Here is a 20,832-nt window from a genome sequence, read left to right as displayed (position 1 = left end):
AGAAAAGATCAATGACAAGTGACAGAGTGGAATGCGGATCAATAAAGGTTGTTTTACAGATCCCAAATAATTTGAAGACTTATGCAAAGATGTCGAGTCAATGCTTCATATTAGACATTTAAACAACTGACAGTTTGAGGGCAAAGACAAACCGGCTCTCTGGAACTCACGGCAGTCTTTTCCCATGCTTTCCTGTCTTTTTAAAATCTTTACATCATGCAAAAATTGTTCAAAATGGCAGTGCGGTTGAAATAAAAATTGTTTTTTCCTCCCTTTAATTCGTCCGCCTTTCAATTTTGGTGAATGCACAACCTCAAACCGCAAATGGTTTCAATTAAATTTAATGATTGGGATCGTTTCGTGCCGCTGACTCATTCAGGTGAACCCTTTCATCCGGCGTATTTCAGTAAGAAACTGTAATATTGACATAAACTGAGGGTACATTTGTTCATATGAACCTTTGGAGAACGTGAGGTCAGTGTAAGGTGGGAGGTTCAACAAGTCAGTCATGCATTATCTCATTTGAGGCTGGAGAACAGGTATGCCGAGATATGAATGAATGTGCTCTGCACCTGGGATCATCATGAACTCTTGGGTTGCTTCCTGAAGTCAGCTCTTATCACAAGATATCACTTCAGCACTGACAGCTGACTTCCTTATGTGGGTTTCGACATGGCATGGTTCTCAGGCAAGGCGTGCCCCCCCCCCCCCCCCCACACACACACACACACAGACGGAGACCTGTTTACTGTTGCGTCAGTCTGACTGACAAGTAGCAATTAAAGCTGAATATTAAATCATTTACTTCCCTCAGTTGAGACAGCGCTCATTTGAACACAATTACACAATTCAGCTTTACAAAGGCCAAATAAAGCTGCGTTACCATTAAATCAGAGTTACACTCGAGTGTGTACGTACACTCCCTCTGAAGTCATTTCCACAGTCAACATGAAACACACACAGCCGTTGATCTTTCATCTTATTCCTTCTCCTGTTTGCAAGTGGGACCGTTTCTCAACTGGCAAAGTAAAGCTATATGTAATTTTCACCTGACTCATCGTGGCCTGACGGGATCTCGACTCAGGATGGATGTCATCGCAGGAAGTGAGCTGTGCAAGAGGTGACTGACACGTCTTTATTGTTTCACAAATCAACATGAAGCCAATAACCTGTGAGCGCTCCATATTTAGTCCTAATTATCTTTTGGTTGGCAATCAACTAAACTGGATTGAAGTCTTCATCTGTTACCGGACACCGTCTGGTTACCCTGCGGTAGTGTAAACACTGTAAATAAATATTGCACTAATGCTGAATTACAGCAGAGCCAGACACACTCTTTATTATTATTAGCTTCCACACTCACACACGCTGCAGTTTACAGCACTTGCTTTATTTAGCTCAGCTATAACGTGAAATGAAAAACAGAGGGGCCATATGGAATCAGTTTTCATAATAATATTGGAAGCTAATACAACAATATATAAAAATACACAACCAGAAACTCCAGACACAGGTCCTCCCTTTGTTTATCTTTCCTTTACCTGAAGGCATTAAGGCAATGCACCTCAGTGTGGGTGTGTGAATGATCAATTAAATCTGTGCGTGTGTGAGTGCGTGAGTGTGTGTCTGTGTGTGGCCTTGTTTTACTAGACTTGGAGTCTGATGTACTTTGCGTAGTTTAAATGGCTGTTGCTGAGGTTTAAGACTTTAGAGTTAAGAATTTGGTTTTGATGGTTCAGGTTTGGGTAGCAGACAAGAGAGGGCATAGAAATGAATGAATGTTAATGACAGGTCCCCACAGAGATAGTAGTACCGCATGTGTGTGTGTGTGTGTGTAGGACGGGTGCTTGTAACTTCTGCCTCTTTCTGTTAATGTGTGTTAGTCTGCAAGCAAGGCAATGAGCCCGGCTGTGTGCCTGATAGCGAGAACCACGTGTGTGCGTTGTGTATGTGTGTGTGTGCATCGTGTGGGTGTGTGTTTGTGAGTGTGTGTGTGTGTGCGCGTGTGTGTGGCTGCTGCTGACGGGAGCTGTCACTATCAGGCCCACACATCTCTGGCACTGTCTGTGTTGACACTCTGCCCGAGGGGGAACGAGTCTGCAGAGGTTGAGGAGAGCAGCGGTTTCCCACGGCTGCTGCTCTCCGCCTCAGCCCTGCCTCTGCATTCCTGGGCTGCCAGCGCTCTGTAAATGTTTGGACAGCCTTGAACAAATAACACACCTTGAAAGGCACAAGCACAAGCCCTCTCTCACTCTCTGCACACCCCTTCTCTTCATCCGCCTTCTTAAGCTCACATCACTAACACCCCCAACCCACCCAAACCACAAACCTACCTCCCTCTCCGCCACCCGCTTGGCTACTGCCACTCTCAAACTTTCCCAGCTTCACTCTCATGCACAAATAAACATCAACCTGTACTGTGTTACTATTGTACACTTGTATATACAAACAGACACACACCTGTGTATATGTAAATACATATGTAAATGCAGAGCTGTTATTTTGTCAAAGCAACTTTAACTTGACATGATTGTGTTCAAGAAATATAAAAAAGAAAGACGATTTGCATGTAGAGGAACAAGACAATCCGGATCTCTTTGTCCATCTGGGTCGGATCTTTTGGGGTTGGCTTAGCAGATACGACGAGAGGTCACCAAACGGAAATCCTGCAGGCTTTAAGCGTAAATTAGCTGAACAGAAGGTACAGTTGCTACTGTCAGTAACGGTGCCCAGATGGTGTCGGGGAAAAAAGCAGATATCTGCCCACAACCACGGAGGTTCTAACCCTTGAAGCGACTTCCAGGCAAACTGTGCAGTCTAATCCGAGACATTAAGCAGTGTTTATGGGTGGGAAGCCTGTGCATTCCAGGATCCCTGTCATTTCTTCTGACCATTCCACACCCAATTATTTACGTCCACTGCCAACTTGGGAAAATAATTGGATGCTTATGTCAGGGGACAGAATGTAATTGGTTGGGGTGGTGTGTATGTAGAGGTTGTCAGTCAGTCAGGAAAATGTTGAGGAAACGATCTTTTCCCAACCAAACTGCAGTTGCTATGCACATATTGGAATGAAAAATGTTTTGCAGGACAAATGTTAGTGTTCTGGTAATGGGGTTGAAAGGTCACGCATTTGAGACTCTTATAAAACACTACAGTCAAAGCTCGGTTTTACAAATTTATACGGTTCTAATGCCATGACAAGAGGTCTTACAATGGAGTTATTTACTAGTTTTAACATGACAACTTCCTTGTCAAAAACTTGAATAAAAGTATTCAGTGACCCTCATCTAATCCCATTGCTACTTCAGCAGGAGAGTCATTCCAAAATGGTGCATTTCCTTATTTGGACGGCTGGTTCAGAAACATGTTTGCACTTTTTGTTGTTGTTGCATCTTTGCATGTTGTTGCATGCAGCGTGATACCACGCAACTTCAGCTGCTTGCCATTTTGAATGACAATGTTATGATCTTCAGTCCCCGTTTACGCCTCGCACCAAAGCCCTGCAACAAAGGGATGACTCTTACAGGCCAACATCAAGTGACAGTTTTGGAATATCGATGCTTGTAATACAATTTTACTGTAATCATGACTATTTAATAATTCTAATTCATAGAATAAAAAGATACACTGCAGTTACTCCTACTGCAGAACAGACAGAATTTATTTCACTTAATCTGATAATGGGCACGCGCATGTCACCTCCTGATCATAGAACAAATTATAATCTGAAAACAAATAATCTCTATCTAATAATGAAAAAATAACAAACTTTGATAACCCTAAACTACACTGGAGATTAAGACTTTCCAGCTACCCAAACATTGTTTTGATGGGCATAAATGTGAGCTCACTGCAGCCTATTGTTAGCCAGGCCTTCCCTCATACAGCATGTGAACAAGCCATTTATTGGGCATCATCTCGATGAGCAATAACTGGGATAACAGGGAGCCTGACCCAGTATGGATTCCTACACAGCCACCCACCCACACGTGCACCATGATGTCTGCCAGCAGCTGGAGTTCCTTGCTCGTAGTAAATCCCCAAACTTCCACTGCGCTCCTTAAACAGCAGCTACTCAAACGCGGCCCTGTTTTCATTGTTGGGACGCCTCGGGGTACATATTTCTGTAATTTGCCTTTTATGCTCAGCAGTTTTGCAGCTGTGATGACATTTGGGTGTCGCCCCCCTGTTTCTCACGGTCTTCTGCCAACGCTGCTCCGGCCGCTGGTCGCCAGCCAAGGCTGAGGTCTCTGTGTCAGCCCTCACTTCTTGTGTACACATGCACACAGAAAGAAGGTGCTTTTGAAAAAATATATTCCTGGCAGTCGAGTGAACCATAGTGGGCTTTTCCAAACTGACTCGAAAAAACACACGCTCGGTGGCTTCAGGGGAAGAGGGAGGACCAGGGCTGTCACAACTGCAGCGCATTGAAATAGTTCAGCACATGCAAAGGCCTTCTTTGTGTTTTGCAGGAGCTTCAGGTCCTACTTTGGGCTCTTACTGACATACAATTCATAGTTATTAAGCCTCCATCTCTGAAAATTCAGCTCCTGTCAGTTTGTAACAAGTTGAAGTATAAAGACTGTGCAGGCAGTTACATTTGCCTTTGTTTGACGTCATTTGCATGTTACTGTATATTTTGCTTACTCTTTTCACTGGTGACACAAATGTTTAACAGTTTCATGACATTCAAATGCAAAGGTGACACACTACGCATTATATACAAGAGCCAGGAGAAACACGATAAGAAAAACAGGGCTGATGAACACACAAGTTTAAGCATTGATGTACATAACAACACAACAACTTAAACTGTGTGGTCTAGATGATCCCTCAAAAAATACTGACCACAACCTTATAACATCACACTGTATGGTTGTGATGTGTGGAGATTATGTGGCAGCGCCGCAGAAACAATGCCAGTGTAAATAAATTATCCTTTTTTCATGCTGGGCACTTTCGTTCCCTGGTTCAACATCATCATGCAACAGTCAATGTTGATAAAAGACAAGAAAGTCAACATGAGGGGAAAAGTTGGGTGGCGTGAGTACCAACACAGGCTGGACCTGCCAGCTCAAAACACAACGTTTGACAACAACAGTATCGTTAACCACAGTTTGTGTTATTACTAATTCCATCTTTGCAGTGTGAGAGGTGAGGTCCATGGAATCGCACGAACTGTCACAACTTTGACTCAAACCATAAGGTTTAGTTTGTATAATGGTCTTGATGGAAAAACAAGATGTGGCACACTTTGCGGCATCTTTGGATGCTGGTTGCATGATGGAATCAGTTTCTCAGACGCTGAATGACCCAATAAAATCAAACTACAGGAAGTCTGAGCTGAGAGCAACAGCCACAGCCGCCTTTCACTGAACATTAGATGTCAGCTGTGTTACTGCGTATAATCAATTTTCTGTCTTGTCTGCTTCTATAAACAGACATTCTGAAATTATTTCCTGGTTGGGAGGGACCAGTAGGGAGGGAGAGAGCAGGTTTCGCTCTCAGGGGGGTGATAATAATGGGTGTTCCCCCCACGCTTGCTCCTGTCTGCTTGTTCTCAGCTGTCCTCCCGGAAATCTTGGTCCAGCTGCTGCACATTACACCAGGAATGTATCCTTGGGTCAGATGCCAGGAGTGTGGTGGCACATTAATACCAGAGTGACCACTGGACCTGGACACTTGTGAGTTATTAACATGGCACACTCGAGTTCCTTCCCATGACCCCCCCCCCCCCCCATTTCCCCCTCCCCTTCACCACCCGCTCTGACAGCAGCTGCCGGACTCTTGGTTTCCCAGACCCGGGGAGTGTGTCAGCATGTGTGTGTGTGTGTGTGTGTGTGTGTGTGTGTGTGTGTGTGTGTGTGTGTGTGTGTGTGTGAGTGTTTGAGGGTGGGGAGTTTATGAGGTTGCTGTATCTGATTAATTGGTTAGATAGGCATACCAGTGGTTCCTGTTTTGTCTGTCGTGCTTTGGGCTGATTCTTAATCTCTTCACACAGTTGGAAGTTGGTGTTTGAGCAAAAACGCAAAAAAAAAAAAAATAGAATATTATCAGCAGTCTGCAGCCATTCAGTCGATCAAGTAGAAATACCCAGATAAATAGTACTCTGGTAAAAGTAAATTTCACCATTTAAAAATGTAGTTAAGTAAAAGTAGACAAGTATTTGATATTACTTAAGAATCAAAAGTACAAGAATACTTTCCAAATGATGTTTGCGTATTCCAGAACTTGGGAGTGTTGCATCCCTAAAGCACTGACCTCTAAAGTTCATATTAAAGGTCTTCCTGTTTGACTTCTCTTATTGTGTCTTCTTGAAACTGATGATTTAAAATGTGAAAGGACACCATCTTCATCAGGTTGTACGTGTTTGCTATGCTTCTTTTCAAAGCAAACTAATGAGTTCAGATAAACGCAGTGGAGTTGAAAAAGACCAGAATTGAGACAAGTACGGAATATTGTTCTACCGCCAGGTATAACTAAAGTAACCTACCCTAAGCTAACTTACTTTCCACCTGACAGACAGGTGTTCCACTGGTATGATTCATGTCATCATTTCAGTCATGAGAAATTCAAGACAGTGGTTTTGGGGAGGGGGAAAACCATTTGATTGACTGGATGTGGTGAATGAAACTAGGGCAACTGCGTGTTCTCTGGAACATCAAAAGAAACAGAAATCGTCGTAAATAATAACTCTCATTTTTATTCTCTGTATGAAGTCTTGGGTGAATGTAAATCCAGGTGCTAAGGTCCATGAATCTTCTCTGAACACCCAAACATGAAACATGAATGTGATTGGCGGGATGTAAGGACTTCGCTCATGTAGCTGTGCGTTAACTGGAGAGTGTGTTACAAGGCCCTAAAGCTTGTGGTTGGCAGCTTTTCTTCACATAATCTCTCCACATACTCAGGCAGCGAGCACCTGGGTGGATCATTTTGGCCCTAATGATATGGCCTGACAACAAAACAACGCAAAAAAGGTACTTGAGTAAGTTTTATGAGCCTGCACCTAATTGCAACAGAGGACAAAAAAATCAAACCACCCCACACTTAATTGGCTTCTTTTCTTCCTTGGTCTTATACATGGCCATTCAATCATGAGATGGAGGCAAACAAAACCCTTGCTCTCTCCTTGACCCAAACACTCCTCTAATTGCCACAGCACAGCCAGCGAGCCGGTGGACGATCCTATAGTAAAGCATCCCAGAGCTGTTCTATAAGGTGAACGTACAACGGTTCATCAGGGGAAATTGTTTCAGGACTACAAGAATGCCCTCACAGTCTCAAGCAGGCCTTTGCTAAATCGTTTTTATCCTCTTAGATGTCATGTTGTTTGTGTTTTTTGACCAAGTACAAAAACTTCATAGAAAATTTCCACATCTACAAATGTCCCTGGTGCACCAGCATGTCGTGGTCTCGCCCTCGTTTGTCCTCTGGTTTCTCTGGAGGTGTGTGGTTCATCTGTAGAATGCAGTTAAGAGCAACTCTAGCTTCTTGAGTGTGTTGTCGAGGTCATGACCCAGCACATTCACATATGTGGCGGCTGCATGCCGCAGCAGAGCCCCGCCAGCAAGACAACCAATGCAGCATGTGCAGACAGACGCAGGCTGAGAGGCTTCCTGACAACCATGCACCAGGCAGCAGACTTCTATGAGGAGCTACAAGCAAATGCATCCTGACAGTTGTCAACAACTTTGTAAAAGTTGAACCGGATGAAGAACAGCCAAGCAAAGAAAATGAGAAAACGGAAAATAGAACGTGTGAATTCCTGTTGCAAGACATGCAGCTCTCAATCACCCTTTGAGCTTTAAAGAATTCAATTCACAGTGAGACAAGTGGAAGAGCTGTTAGCGCTTGTGTGCATGTGTGTGTGTGTGTGTGTGTCACATTGAGGCCACCGTGTGGGACCCTCTTTTCACTCTCTTCCCTTCGCACGGCTGCCTCTAATCTCTGACCCCCATCAATAAGATGCATTCAGAGTCCATCAAACAGATGAGCTGCTGCACAGGCAGCCACACACCGCTGGGGGGAGAACCATGGGAAACACTCTCTTAATTGTCCCCCAAACCTTTTTAAAGAATATTAAGCTGCATTAGCTGACCATGAGCCTTTCTTTGGGGGGCTCTCTTCTAGAGAGGGCTACAGCAGCCCACTCACCCAACAAGCCATTAAACGTGACAGGTCTTTGTGAAGAACAGAGACACAGGCTCCCAGGAAAGTGCTGCTAGCAAACCTTTGCTGAAGAAAAGGGAGGCTAGCAGGTTAGCTAGCCATGCGTCTGGTTTGTATCAAGCACTCAGTCCTGCCTGACTCGCTCCAGCAGACTCAGACTATTAGAGGTTATTAAGCATCCCAATGGAGTCAGCCTGCAGTGTTAGCCATAACTCTGGACAGACACAATACAGGAAGATCATTAGAGGTAAACTGATCCAGCAGCAGTGATGTCATCGGTGGGACTCCCCTCGCAGCGCAACAAGAAAAACACCTCGACCTGATTTAGTGTAGTGAAATTTTAGATCCACTGAAATACGTACAAATACAAAAAGATTATTGTCTTTTTTCCCTCCTCATGAATCACAGCTTGCATACATTTTTGATCTGCGATTATTTTTTTTTTACTGCTATACTGACGAGGGAGAATGGAATTCAATCTCTGGTGCTCGCAGAGTTTAAAAGTAACCCGGAGAGACCATACCAAGGTGACATGATGTCACCAAATCTATTCGAAAAATTAAATTATTTTTTTCCCTTCAGCTTAATTTCTATCTTCCTGCCAACTGAATCAAAATCCATATACACATTTTTTGACTCATCCTGCAAAAAGATGAATAGACAAACCAACACAGGGATCCACAACCATCGACTGGAGATGAGACGAGACAATCCGCTGAATTGAAGCACATTACTTGGCAGGGATAAAGAAAAGCGCTACAGCTGCAAAATGTCTCTTTACAAATCTCAACCTCTTAAATGAAAGCAAAGCAATGTATGCCTGGATGAAGACGTCTTCACAAGCATGAGAAGATAATTGGAGCGTATTAATAACCTGCACCGAAAAATGATGGAAAACGATGTGCAAACACAATCTTTTTGTAGACGATGTTATGTCAACAGTGACTGAATGACGCCTTGCGTGGTTGTGGGGAGATTTTGATCACATGCCAACACAGTAATATTGTGTGTTTACATTACATTCAGAGGGGTTGCTAACCTGGAGTAAGAGCATTTTACTGTTTGAATGTAAATTGAATTTACAGTATATGCACACGGAAGCCGTACATGAACTTGTGGCTTTGGTAAAATTCCAAATCTGAAGACTGCAGTCGCAGTAAAATATTTGCAAATAGAGATCAAGAGGTGTTTCTTGATTCGCGTTGTGTATTTTAGTGAAGACCCGGTTGTCGCGGGGTTTTAGCTACATCATGAGAACAGGAGCTCAATGGGAGGGAGCCATGTCTTCAGGTCGGTGTTAAGCTGCTGCTCCAGCCTGAACTCGCCTCAGAGCCCTGGGGGATTTAGGGGGAATGGTTGAGTGTTCGTGAGGGTTTTTCTCAAATTTGACAGGTCAGCGTTTGAATGTGGTAACAGACCAAGATGGATAAAACTTTTCAAATTCCAAAGCTAAAACAGAAAAAGGAAGAGAAGGGGGAAAAAAATGAACTAAAACTGAAAAATTCGAAATGACTATCTAGATAAACACATTTTCCTGAAAAAATCCCTTTCTTTCACAGGCTGTGAGCTCGTCTGTCCTCCTCACCGCCTCACCTTAAACACTAGTGACTTAAACACATTTACTCTCCACCAGATGTAGCGCTGACTCTCCCTTTACAAAAGGGAAATCTCAATTTCTTACTTCGTTTCACTCAGCCTGTGTCTTCTGTTGACCTTGTGACATCATTACTCAAAAACATCAGTAAATGCGGTCCCCTTAAAACGGCATATGTTACCCAGAATGGGCCCTCCATTAATCAAAAGTAGTTAGGCGCTAAATAGGCAGATCCTGGATGAGGAAGCAGGACTCCTCCCCTTCACCCAAACAACCAACGCCGTTCATACCAGCCCACAGGAAGGGGATTCATCACCTTGTCATCTTTAGATAATGCAAAGCTATGAGGCAGAATTTCAGTGTGGGCTGGTGGGATTGGGATGAATGCATGTGTTTGTGCATGTGTGTGTCAGAGATGCAAAGGGAGTGATGGTCAAGAAGAGGCGGGGCCTTCTTGTTGGCGACACAAAGCCGTCGCTGTGCAATCAGCTCGGTGTAAAATCGCTGCTCTGTGGCTCTCACAAAGGATCACAAAGGCAGGGGGCTGGTGGCTGGGGTGGGACGGCGGCGACACAGCTGTGAGCAGAGCCTACACATCCCGACTCAATATGGGCCCTCCTCACATCTGTAGCAGCTTGGCCCCTGCTTCCGCCAGGTCCCCAGACAATGGAGGCTCTCGGCAGTCCTCTTTGTTGCGAACTTTTTCAGAGTTCCTTTTTAGCCGAAATCTTAAATATTTCATTAGGCCTCCTTCGCCCCGCTCTCTTTCTTTCACGACCATTTTGAAGAGCCTTGCCGAGACCTCTACTCTTCACCCCTCCTTCACTTTAGGAACGCCCCCGGTGACAATAACAAGTTTCTGTTGAGAACCTGATGTCATTCAAAAACAGGCGGTGATTTAAAGTTAACACAAGGAAATTAACATGTTTTATTACATCTCTTGCAATACGTGGCTGTTCACTCATGATGTAAGTCCATGTTTGAACTTCATTTTGATGAAGATTAGATAGAAATCATTTCTGTCAGCAAGCTGCCTATTGACCTCCTGGTGCTTCTAAGTCTCCGATCCTCTATCACGTCAACCTGAGTAACTGAAGCTGCTGAATTGTTCTTTTACTCATGATTCACGTCTGACAGGCAACAAACATCAAACCGCCCAGCTGGCAGGGAACGCCACCATGTTTGGTTAGCAACAATTTGGCATGACACAGAAGAAACGAATTGGGCTTCTGTGACATCCTGCCTTGTTTCTATTACTGTGAACGAGTGTTAATCATTGTGGGCGGGGCTAAGGATGCAGCAACAGTCCCATGGCAAAATAACTTTTTGTGTGTGTGTGTGTGTGTGTGGGGGGGGGGGGGGGGGGTCACATTCTATGCAGGAAACCTATTTAATTATTCATACTTTTTTCTTACAATTACTCAACAAAATAATGCAACAGCGCTTATTACATGGTCAAATGAACCAGACTACTGACTGGTCAAAGAAAATGTTTCTAAGTATATATATATATATATATATATATATATATATATATATATATATATATATATATATGCTGCCAAACCTTTTAAAATTGGAGGTGGAAAAAGGAGGCTGTTATATTCTAAAAAGTACTTTGTTGCACTTGATAATAAATGTTGAATCGTACACATTTATTGAAATTCAAATATATTCATGACATACGGCCATATTAGCAACACTTGAGTGTCATTATGAAGTGTGGCTGGGAGGGTGGGAGGGGACCAAACCCTCCCATCTAAATATTAAACTCTTGTTAATACATTTTTTTCATAGTAAGCACTGGAGGACTGAGAAGTGTTTGTCTTTATGCTAAACCTGGGCTGATTGGACTTGATGACAAAGACAAGCTTTTGTTAAAAAAAAAAAAGGTGGGGGGAGAAGGGGGGGGGGGGTTGATTTATCCAACACTTTAAGAGCCCCTAATGAATAATTCAGTGTTATCATTCAACTTGATGCTCGATTATTACGTTTTTCTTCTTTCTTCACACGTGAGGGACCACGGCCGACGGGGGGTATCATGCAGGGGTACCTAGGGGGAAGTAATGCGCACACAAGGACAAAACAAGAGAGACTGCAGTGCAGTCACTCCACTGTCAGCTTGATAAATATAATGTGTCACCAATTAAAAACTCATTGCCATTCTTTAATTCAGCCGAGGCCTTGTTAACCGCTGCCTGGCAGGGAGGCTGCCAGAGGAGCCACGGCCTCTGAGACCAACACCACTATAATGGAGGCCCCTGCTTTCCCATCCTTTTTAAACCACAGCCCGTCCCTTTGGCATGTAAATAAGACATTCATCGGGCAGCACTTTTCCGATAGAAAAAAAATGACCATCGATGCCTTTGATTTTCATCTTTTTTTTCCTCAGGAAAACAAAGAATTCTATAGTTTCAGATTTTTATTCAAAAAACCTCTTTTTGGGCCTTTCTTCAGCAGCATTGTCATGGTAATTGTGTTGACTCAACTTTGTGCAATGTGGCTATACAACGCATATGAACCCTAGCAGGAGTCCATTACAGAAATACCATTTAGCAAGCTGTTTCTGTGAGAAAGTCAAATGTTTGAGGGGCTTTTTTGTGCTGGTTGGGGGCGAGGGTCCCGCAGGAGCAGCAGGGGTCCTTTGGGAACCTCAGTGAAACTAAAGGACTTTTGCGTCCATGATGCTTCGCAGCTGAAGTCAAAAGTGCTGAAAATGAAAAGCAGGTTTTCTCGAACAATGTGGAACTTCGTGTCAACTGTGACTGCTGTGCTATTTAGCAGCTTTCTTCTCAGATGCTGATGGATAAGTACATGTCACTGAGCGGAACAGATCCACACCACATCTTCTCATAAAACAAGGTATCAAAGGAAGATGATCCAAATATAAAGAAAGGAATCCAAATTAAATGAATCAGTATTGCTCTTAACTACCTCCCAGGCCTCATAAAACAAGGTTTGCCTGATCTGATGTCCTAGTACGCAAGAAAATGTCCTCTGACAAACTTTTTAAATGGCTATAATTCAGAAGTATAATTGCTCTCTGATCTTACTCTCTCTTGGTGAGGGTTTGGTTCGGTTAAACCGCTAAAACAACTTGGTTTGGATTTGGAAAAAATGCTTAAGTTAAAATGACTACTTTCAAAGGTCAGGGAGGGTTTTCATCATCACGGTTAAAGTAACAAGCGTTGACGTTAGTGAACCTGTCAGAGAAAACAAACAGAAGAACAACAAGCAGATTTTTTCCTTGAATTTGCCAATGCCCCCCCCCCCCCCCCCCCCAAGGGCCACTATGATTTAGAGGGTCTTGAAACATGTGACAGAACAAATTTGTGAGTTGAGCTTTGAGGGACTAAAAAGCTTCGAGCTGTTGTGTCATGTTCTCTCACACGTCCTCCATGCGAGACATTGTCCCCGTAGTGGGAAAGAATCCAGATTTTGAAACATTTAGAAGCAATGAATTGCAGGAATTCAGAGGTCATGCCCGGTCCCTCTGTGTCCCTCATCAAGCCTATTTGGAGGGTAATGTTGGAATTTAAAATATTCCATTTGACACTAAATGAGAGCGGTTATCCTGGAGACATTAAAGGCCAGAATAGAATGAAGTATAAAGTTCAGAATGAGTGCAGGTTTCCCTCTTCACCACCACCCCCCTGCATCCCACCAGCTTCTCTCCTCCTCCTCCTCCTCCTCCTCCTCTCTGCCCGCTCATTATCCCTGTCACACAGCACCAGGGCCCACTTGGCACAGGCTTGCGGACTTAATTGAATTAGACATACCCGCTTGTTTAGGCATTGTGCGGTGGCATGAGAATCGCACAGCCATCTCCATGAAGACAGAGGAAAAGAGAGGCATCGGCAGCACTTGTCGGTAGATCTGAGAGTGGGAGAATCTCGGGGATGGAAGGGACCCCGTGAATCGAAGGACCACCAGTCTCTCATTGTGCCCAATACAGGCTCAGTGCCAAGTGCAGAGTGGGACCCGTCCAGGGGTAGCCCCTTCGCTTACCACCTGGGTTGGGATGATATTCTGCATCCAGACTCAAAAACCCTCTTAAAGCACAGTTGCTATACATTTTAGGGGACACTTGCTGGTGGTTAACCAGTTAACCAGTTAACCAGTTGTCGATTATGGAGGTTGAAGTTTGCAGTGGTAGGGAACTGGGCCGCTTTGTATTGAGAAGTGTGTGTACATTCTGCTGGTGCAGTACACAAGACCTCGCTCCGTTAGGAAGAGTAAAGCTGAAGATCATGTCTGTCAGCGTAAGACACTTCAAAATGAACGCGTCCCATTTGAAGTCCTGCACCTCAATGGTAAGGACTTAAAAACGGATCTTAAACTGTGATTTGTGTCACGAGATAACTTTTGTTGATATGTCGTTACACAGTTGTTTTTATAAATATCTGCGTTAACTAATTTTTGAAGAAATTAATGATTAAAAAAAAAAAAAGATCACATCACAACATTTCACAAGTTGTGTTTCAAGTGAATTTCAAAAACAATGTTTCCCAAACCGAACGCAAATTAGCCACGTGACCATCAATTGGTTTTGATTAAATAAACCAGGCTGTGCAGCGCGTGTTTTGTCAGACGACGGTGATACAGCCAGAAGAATCCGAGGTCACGAACGGGACCCGGCTGTGACGGCCTTCGCACGGGCGAGACCATGGATTATACATTCCTGTTATTGCTTTTGTGTTGTTTTGTGAATATTGGAAAGATTCTGGCAGCAGACACAGCAGGTCCATCCAGCGAGTTCAAGTTCTGCTGCTTCAAATTCCCAAAAGAGGACACATTTTCCACGCTTAGCCTATCTTTGGCGAGACAAAAAGGCAAAAACCACCTCAAGCAAGAGGAATGTAAGATTTTGCTGTTTCCTTAATTGTCCAATGCATAATCTCAAATGCACATCAGCATAGTGGAGGGAAACATGACCAGCGTGTCTGCAGCGTGTTCTTCTGTTGCAGTGTTTTATATCAGCAGCTGCTCTGGTGCTCATCTTCTGTCAGCGCGCTCTGTGCCAGCTTAACCCTCTGACTTCCACCGCTTCCAGCCATCGTCTCAGAGCTGACTTTAAAGTCAAGAGTCAGTCATTAGAGATTTTTTTTCTCGCTTTTTTGATTCCAAATGGAGAGAAACCTCCTCTAATGTGATTGCCCTCTTCCATTTATCCCAACAGGCTCTAAATGGAGGTGCTACAAGGGGATGCCTAGGCGCTGTCACTACATAACGTCACCTCCCTAACCCTGGGGGTCAGGGCCAGATTGACACCATAACCCACAGCCCTGATCCTCCTTCAGCCTCTTTAGAGGTGCACCCGGCCGTCAGTAATACGGCCCGCACTTTATTCATTTGGAGCTCAGCCAAGCTGAAAAGATAAGCTCTGAATAATTGGAGCTCACAGACCACGGAGAACCTGACGGGATCTTCCAGTCTTTAACTTTTTCCCTCTCTCCTCCTCCTCCTCCCTCCTCCTCTCTTTACACCTCTTCTATGTGGAGGACACCCCTTGTTAGAGCCAGGCAGCCAGATGGGCGAGAGAAGAGTGGGATGATCTGCGGGGCTTTAGAGTGAGAGAGGGGTGACACTGGCTGGAGGGACCTGTCACTCACATGCAGGGTGGTGAATGTGGAGCTGAATGAATCCTCCACAGCCACCAGTGGACAAGACGCAGCTCTGTGCGGACACCAGACAGTGGACCTTCCTGCCTCCTTTTCATTCTGTTGTCATTTAGCAGAATTCACCAGCAGTTTTAATCCTTTTCATGTGAAGTGACAGTGATTCTTTCTCAGATTTATCACTTTAATGGTGATACTAATAATAAAAAGAAAAATCAAAGAAACGTAGAACATAGAGGGAGTATTTTCAGAAAAACTGTTGAACTACTGTCTGATTAATAGTCCCAAGACACAAGAGGCAATGCATTAATAGAGCTGTCAGATCCCTCTGGGAGGTGGGAAACTGGAAACAGTAATATATGAACATGAGCTGCAACTGTGGCTGCGGCGGTTAATCATCCCTCTGTCAAATTAGCATTCCCCTGCCCTGCATGGACGACAGCGCCGCGGAGAGACGGGGCATCGTTAACTGCACCGAGCAACAAAGAGCGAGCAATGGGGAGGCTGCTGCTCTACTGGTAATGTCAGGGCCCAGGTCAGCTTGGTCCAGAGCCAGTGGAAGCCCACGCTGCGCTCTGCCTGTACTGTGTTGTCATAACAGAGCGCTTTTACTGTATGAGGCCATAGGAAGGACAAGAATGCCTGCACAACAGGACCACACACACACACACACACACACTCATTAACACCAGTTGTGGGCTGCTTCTCTGTTCTGAGTCACTGTTTCATATGTTCTGACCCATTTGGAGTCGCAGCAAGAGGTGCGACGTAGGTTGCAGGAAATGCCAGAGGACCATAAGGCAATCTGCAGTTTACACATTTACTTGCTTGGATTAGTGGGTTTATCGACCCACAACTGACATCAATCCATTGTCTTCCGCTTATACCTGTTAAGGGTCGTGGGGGGTGGAGCCTATCCCAGCGGCAACGGGCGAGAGGCAGGGTTCACCCTGGACAGGTCACCAGTCCATCGCAGGGCCAACATACAGAGACAAACAACCATTCACACTCACAGCCACACCTACGGTCAATTTAGAGTATCAATCAGCCTCGTCCCCTCTTGATGTCTTTGGACGGTGGGAAGAAGCCGGAGTACCCAGAGAGAACCCACGCAGGCACAGGGAGAACATGCAGACTCCACACAGAAAGATCCTGTGACCGAGCCGGGACTCGAACCTGGAACCTTCTTGCTGTGAGGCCACAGTGCTGACCACTGCACCACCGTGCAGCATCACAACGGATGTATCTTGCTATAAACCGAGAAATCTTATGATGTATTTTTTAAACTCAAACATCAATTTCATATCCAAAAAAAAATTCCCAATTGCACATAATCACTGTTGTCCCTCTGTAAAAGTTAAAATGATTTTTCTGTCCTTGTCTCCGGCTGTATGTGTCAAACAGATTTACTGCGTACCGCAAGGGAACCCGCCCCTCCTAATGACTGCCACCATAAAAAATAAGTAGTTTAAAGGTGTGCGTTGGCTTGTGTACCATCCAGCGGGCTTCCTCTGTACTTGGACAGAAGCAGGGCGGCGCAATTATCCTCATCACTACAATAACATCAGATTCCGCTCGTGACCTGAAACTGAACCACATGGCATTAAAAGGCCTGAACAAACCCTCTGCCATCAAGTCAAGAATAATATTTTCTCTGCACAGTCACACAGGCACATTGCTTCCTGCCGCAGAGGCAGAGTCACCCAACAGTTCCTTGTTTTCCATCAACTTTCTTTCCTGTGTTAAAAGGCATTTTCAAAGCAAAAAAAGGAAAGGAAAACATCTCATTAAGCGCTCAACAAACTGTTTGCACTATTTGAACCAGAAACAGGCAGAGAACATTGTTGTAACTTGAACAAAACATTAGATTACTTGGAATATTAGGAGCAGCTTTCTAAGCACGTGACACAATGTAGGACAGTCACTGACGGGGTTGATTACTAAATAGTTAATTTATTTAGAATTAAAACAATAATAATCCTGCTTTACTGGGTATAATGTTTCATATCCACAGTGAATTTCCTCCAACATTTTACAAGCATTAATAGAGCTTAAAATAATGTTGAATATTCAAAGAGCCTTTTATCTACTTTACCCATCTGAGGTTGAGTGTGTAATAAACAATCCACATGCTGCTGAAGTGGCTCGATATTATAAATCAATGACGGTTTGTAAGTCTCTTCATGTAAACAAAGGCCAAACGAATAAAAACCCATTAAAATGACATGTGAATTGGCAAACAAACTGTTTAATTTGTGTCGGCTGTGTGAAGGGGGCTTTCCGTCCGTGGGCCCGGGGGCAGCCCAAATTTACATCTGATTGGAGTTTAATGGTCCATGGCTGCTTTTACTGCATGGTCACTATGGCAACCAAGCTTTTCTCAAGATTTCCAGCAGACCAAAATGTCCTTTTTTTTTTTTTGTCCATTTGAAATGTGTCATGCGAGCCAAATGGGGCTTGGGCTTGTATGTATCAATTTGTTTCTGTTGCGGGGCCCACACTAGCCCCGCAATGAATATATGGGCCATTGAATCCGGGCACACAATGGCCACAGCTGATGCGGTTGCCACAGAGACACGCCCACACAAAGGCACGGAATGATGACATATGGTCCAAACCTGCCCAGTCGCTGGACCCCCAATAGGCTGACTGCATTGATGGACAAAACCCCGCGTTAGTCATTTATCTGTGCCTACTCATTTCATGGTAAGATAAACTTTTTATAAAGTTTCCACAGCCCCAGCACAAGGAGTAAACGGCTGGTGAAAAAGCTGCCATGTAAAGTGGGGGGAATTCATCATTAAGTGATTAACAAAGGCTCCCTTTCCACCTGCTTCTACATTAATACGCACATTAAAGGCCTCGCTTTTTGTTTACCATGAAAGTAGAAGAGATTGAGGCAAAAAGGATTGACTTAAAGAGGTAACACAATGAACCACGGAACTTTATTTTTCAGAGGCTGTCGATTTTACTTGTCAGAGCTACTTTAAGTGAGGGTTTTGGGTTTTTTTTTTCAGGTAAACTGAATGAATGCCGTATTAAAAATTTACAATTTAAAATCATAGTTAGGTGGTGCAAGTTGGGCGCACAAAGTGCAGGATGCAACCCGACTGTGCTGATTGGAAGCCATCAAAGCGTCAGGAAAGTGAAAGCAAACTCATGCAAAGTACCAAAATAATTATACTGTTAAGATTTTCAGTCAATATTTTTGCAGTTCTGTAGATGTGGGGTGCGTTTAGATAAATCGGCCACATTACTTTATTCAAAACCTTTACCTTTGTTTCATTTTCTATTTCAAATTACGAGTGAATTTTAATATAATTTGCAAATTTAAGTATTCCTGGTATACAGTGCTGCCATTCTATAGTAGCTGTACCTGTTGATTAAATATTGTTTTTATTTTAAAATATTGAAGTTATAGCCAATATAGCAACAACGAACAAACAAAAAAAGCCAGAAGTTGGTGTAACGCTGAAGTTCAACGCAATTACTATTAACAAACAGCTACAACTGGCGTCAGGTGACACACAAATCATTCTCATTTGTATGGAATAATATTTTGTGTCAGTATTTCCTGGGTGTGTGTGCTGTTTTAGTCGCTGTATGAGATCTTAATGATGAAGTAAAAAGGGCCTTGTGATTCTGTGATAAATGATGCCGGCAATCAAAACAAGGACGCGGACACAGAGCTGAAATAGTTTCAGGGGAACTCCCTCAGACGAGGACTGGCATTTGCGTAGAGGGGCTTAATTCCATTAGGAAAGATAAGCAGTGTGTGAACAAGACATTCAAGAGTTGACCTCCCTTATTACTCACTACTGAGCTATGCGATGATGTCACCGCAGGCTTTGTATGGTGGGATGGCTCTTATGGCCCATATGCTCCTCTTTTAACCGCGCACAGAAACACTGAAGCAGTTCCTCTTTATGAATGAATAAAGTCACCTGATAACTTTCTCTGACTCTGCTCTGCAGTTTCATTTCTGTTTATGGTATTAATCATCAGGTTGCCTTAGCTCTGCGGACCACAGCTGGGGAAATATAGTTGACATTTTACTGACTCTCCATTAATCGATGGTGTTACCCCCCCCCCCCCAAAAAAAACAGAAAATGACAGAAACAATAACAAGTTGCAGCTCTAAACAGTTCTGTGTGTTCACGTCTCATATCTACTGAGAGGAAAATATTCTTTTCGTTGGACATCAATCTAGAACAGAAATCCTTGTGGAGGATGTAACAAAATTTTCTGACAGCGGAATGAGAGAATATTAATAAATCGAAAAAAAACTCGCTATAATATGAGAGTGAAACCCTCGTTTAGCTTTTTACCCCCAAAATATCATTGTCATGAAAAAAAAACAGTTGCTCCTTAGCTTAAATCAGACAGCAATTACAATTGATAAATAATAAAAAAAAAAAGACAAAAGATGGCTTGGAGACAAGGTTGCACAAGCAGACATGTCAGAACACAAAACATGTGGTAGTGTTAGCATGTCCTCAGTTATCCAAGTCAAAGTTTATCCAGAAAGTTTGACTCACGAGTAACTGGGCTTGGACGCTTTGGCTCTTCCGTGGATCTCAGAACTTGTTTGCCAGCTCTTGATTCACCTCTCACACACTCATACATCCACTGTTTCCTACAACCAAATGCGTACTCTGTGAAAGACGGGTCACGCCACAGTGTCACTTCATGTCAGCTGATGTCAACCGAGGTGACGGGATGTGAGTGAGACCAGGAAGGAGGTGACAGGTCCTGCTGGATGTGACCTGTCTATTGCCTGATTTTCACCCCAGCCATCCGCCTAGCTGTCCCCTGCATGGACGCCTCCATTGATGGCTGTCAAAGAGAAAGACCTGGAAGAGAACATTACTCTGAGAGGTCACAGACCCCCAGGTGACCCGGGGAAGCCCCTTCGCAACACTTGAGCGAACAAGCAGTGTCCAGACCAGACCTGTTTTAAACTGGCCCTCTGCAGTCCAATCTGGAGCTGTCAAACCGGAAACTGGGTGCAAATCCACCGTGAAATTTCAGAAGAGTGTCCGTCTCAATCAAGCAGAGTATAACAGCAAGCTATTGTTTTAACAAAGCATTCCCCTTGATGATACAGCTCTCTCCACACACACACACACACACACACACACACACACACATCACATCCTCTCTGTGCTCGTATGAGCAGACCCACAGATTCCCACACATGTGCACGACTGCACACACCCGGAGCCCCACACTGCTCAGCATTATGCAGAGCTCCCTTGAATTCACACAGAGATCTAAAAATACCCGCGAGGGAGGAAATCCCCACGTTGCAATGGTCCTGCACTACAAAGACACTCGAACAATACGCCTCTCCCAACTCGGAATCATCCCAGACAATATAGGAAGACTGAGGCATCAGAGAGTTGTTTTTCCCGGACAGACTGTTGTGTCTAGGAGTGAAAACCA

Source organism: Aulostomus chinensis, chromosome 9 (genome assembly GCF_037954235.1).
Source record: "Aulostomus chinensis isolate RoL2024-O1b breed Wild chromosome 9, RoL_Achi_v1.0, whole genome shotgun sequence".
Classification (NCBI taxonomy): domain Eukaryota; kingdom Metazoa; phylum Chordata; class Actinopteri; order Syngnathiformes; family Aulostomidae; genus Aulostomus; species Aulostomus chinensis.
This window is presented reverse-complemented; position numbering follows the sequence as displayed.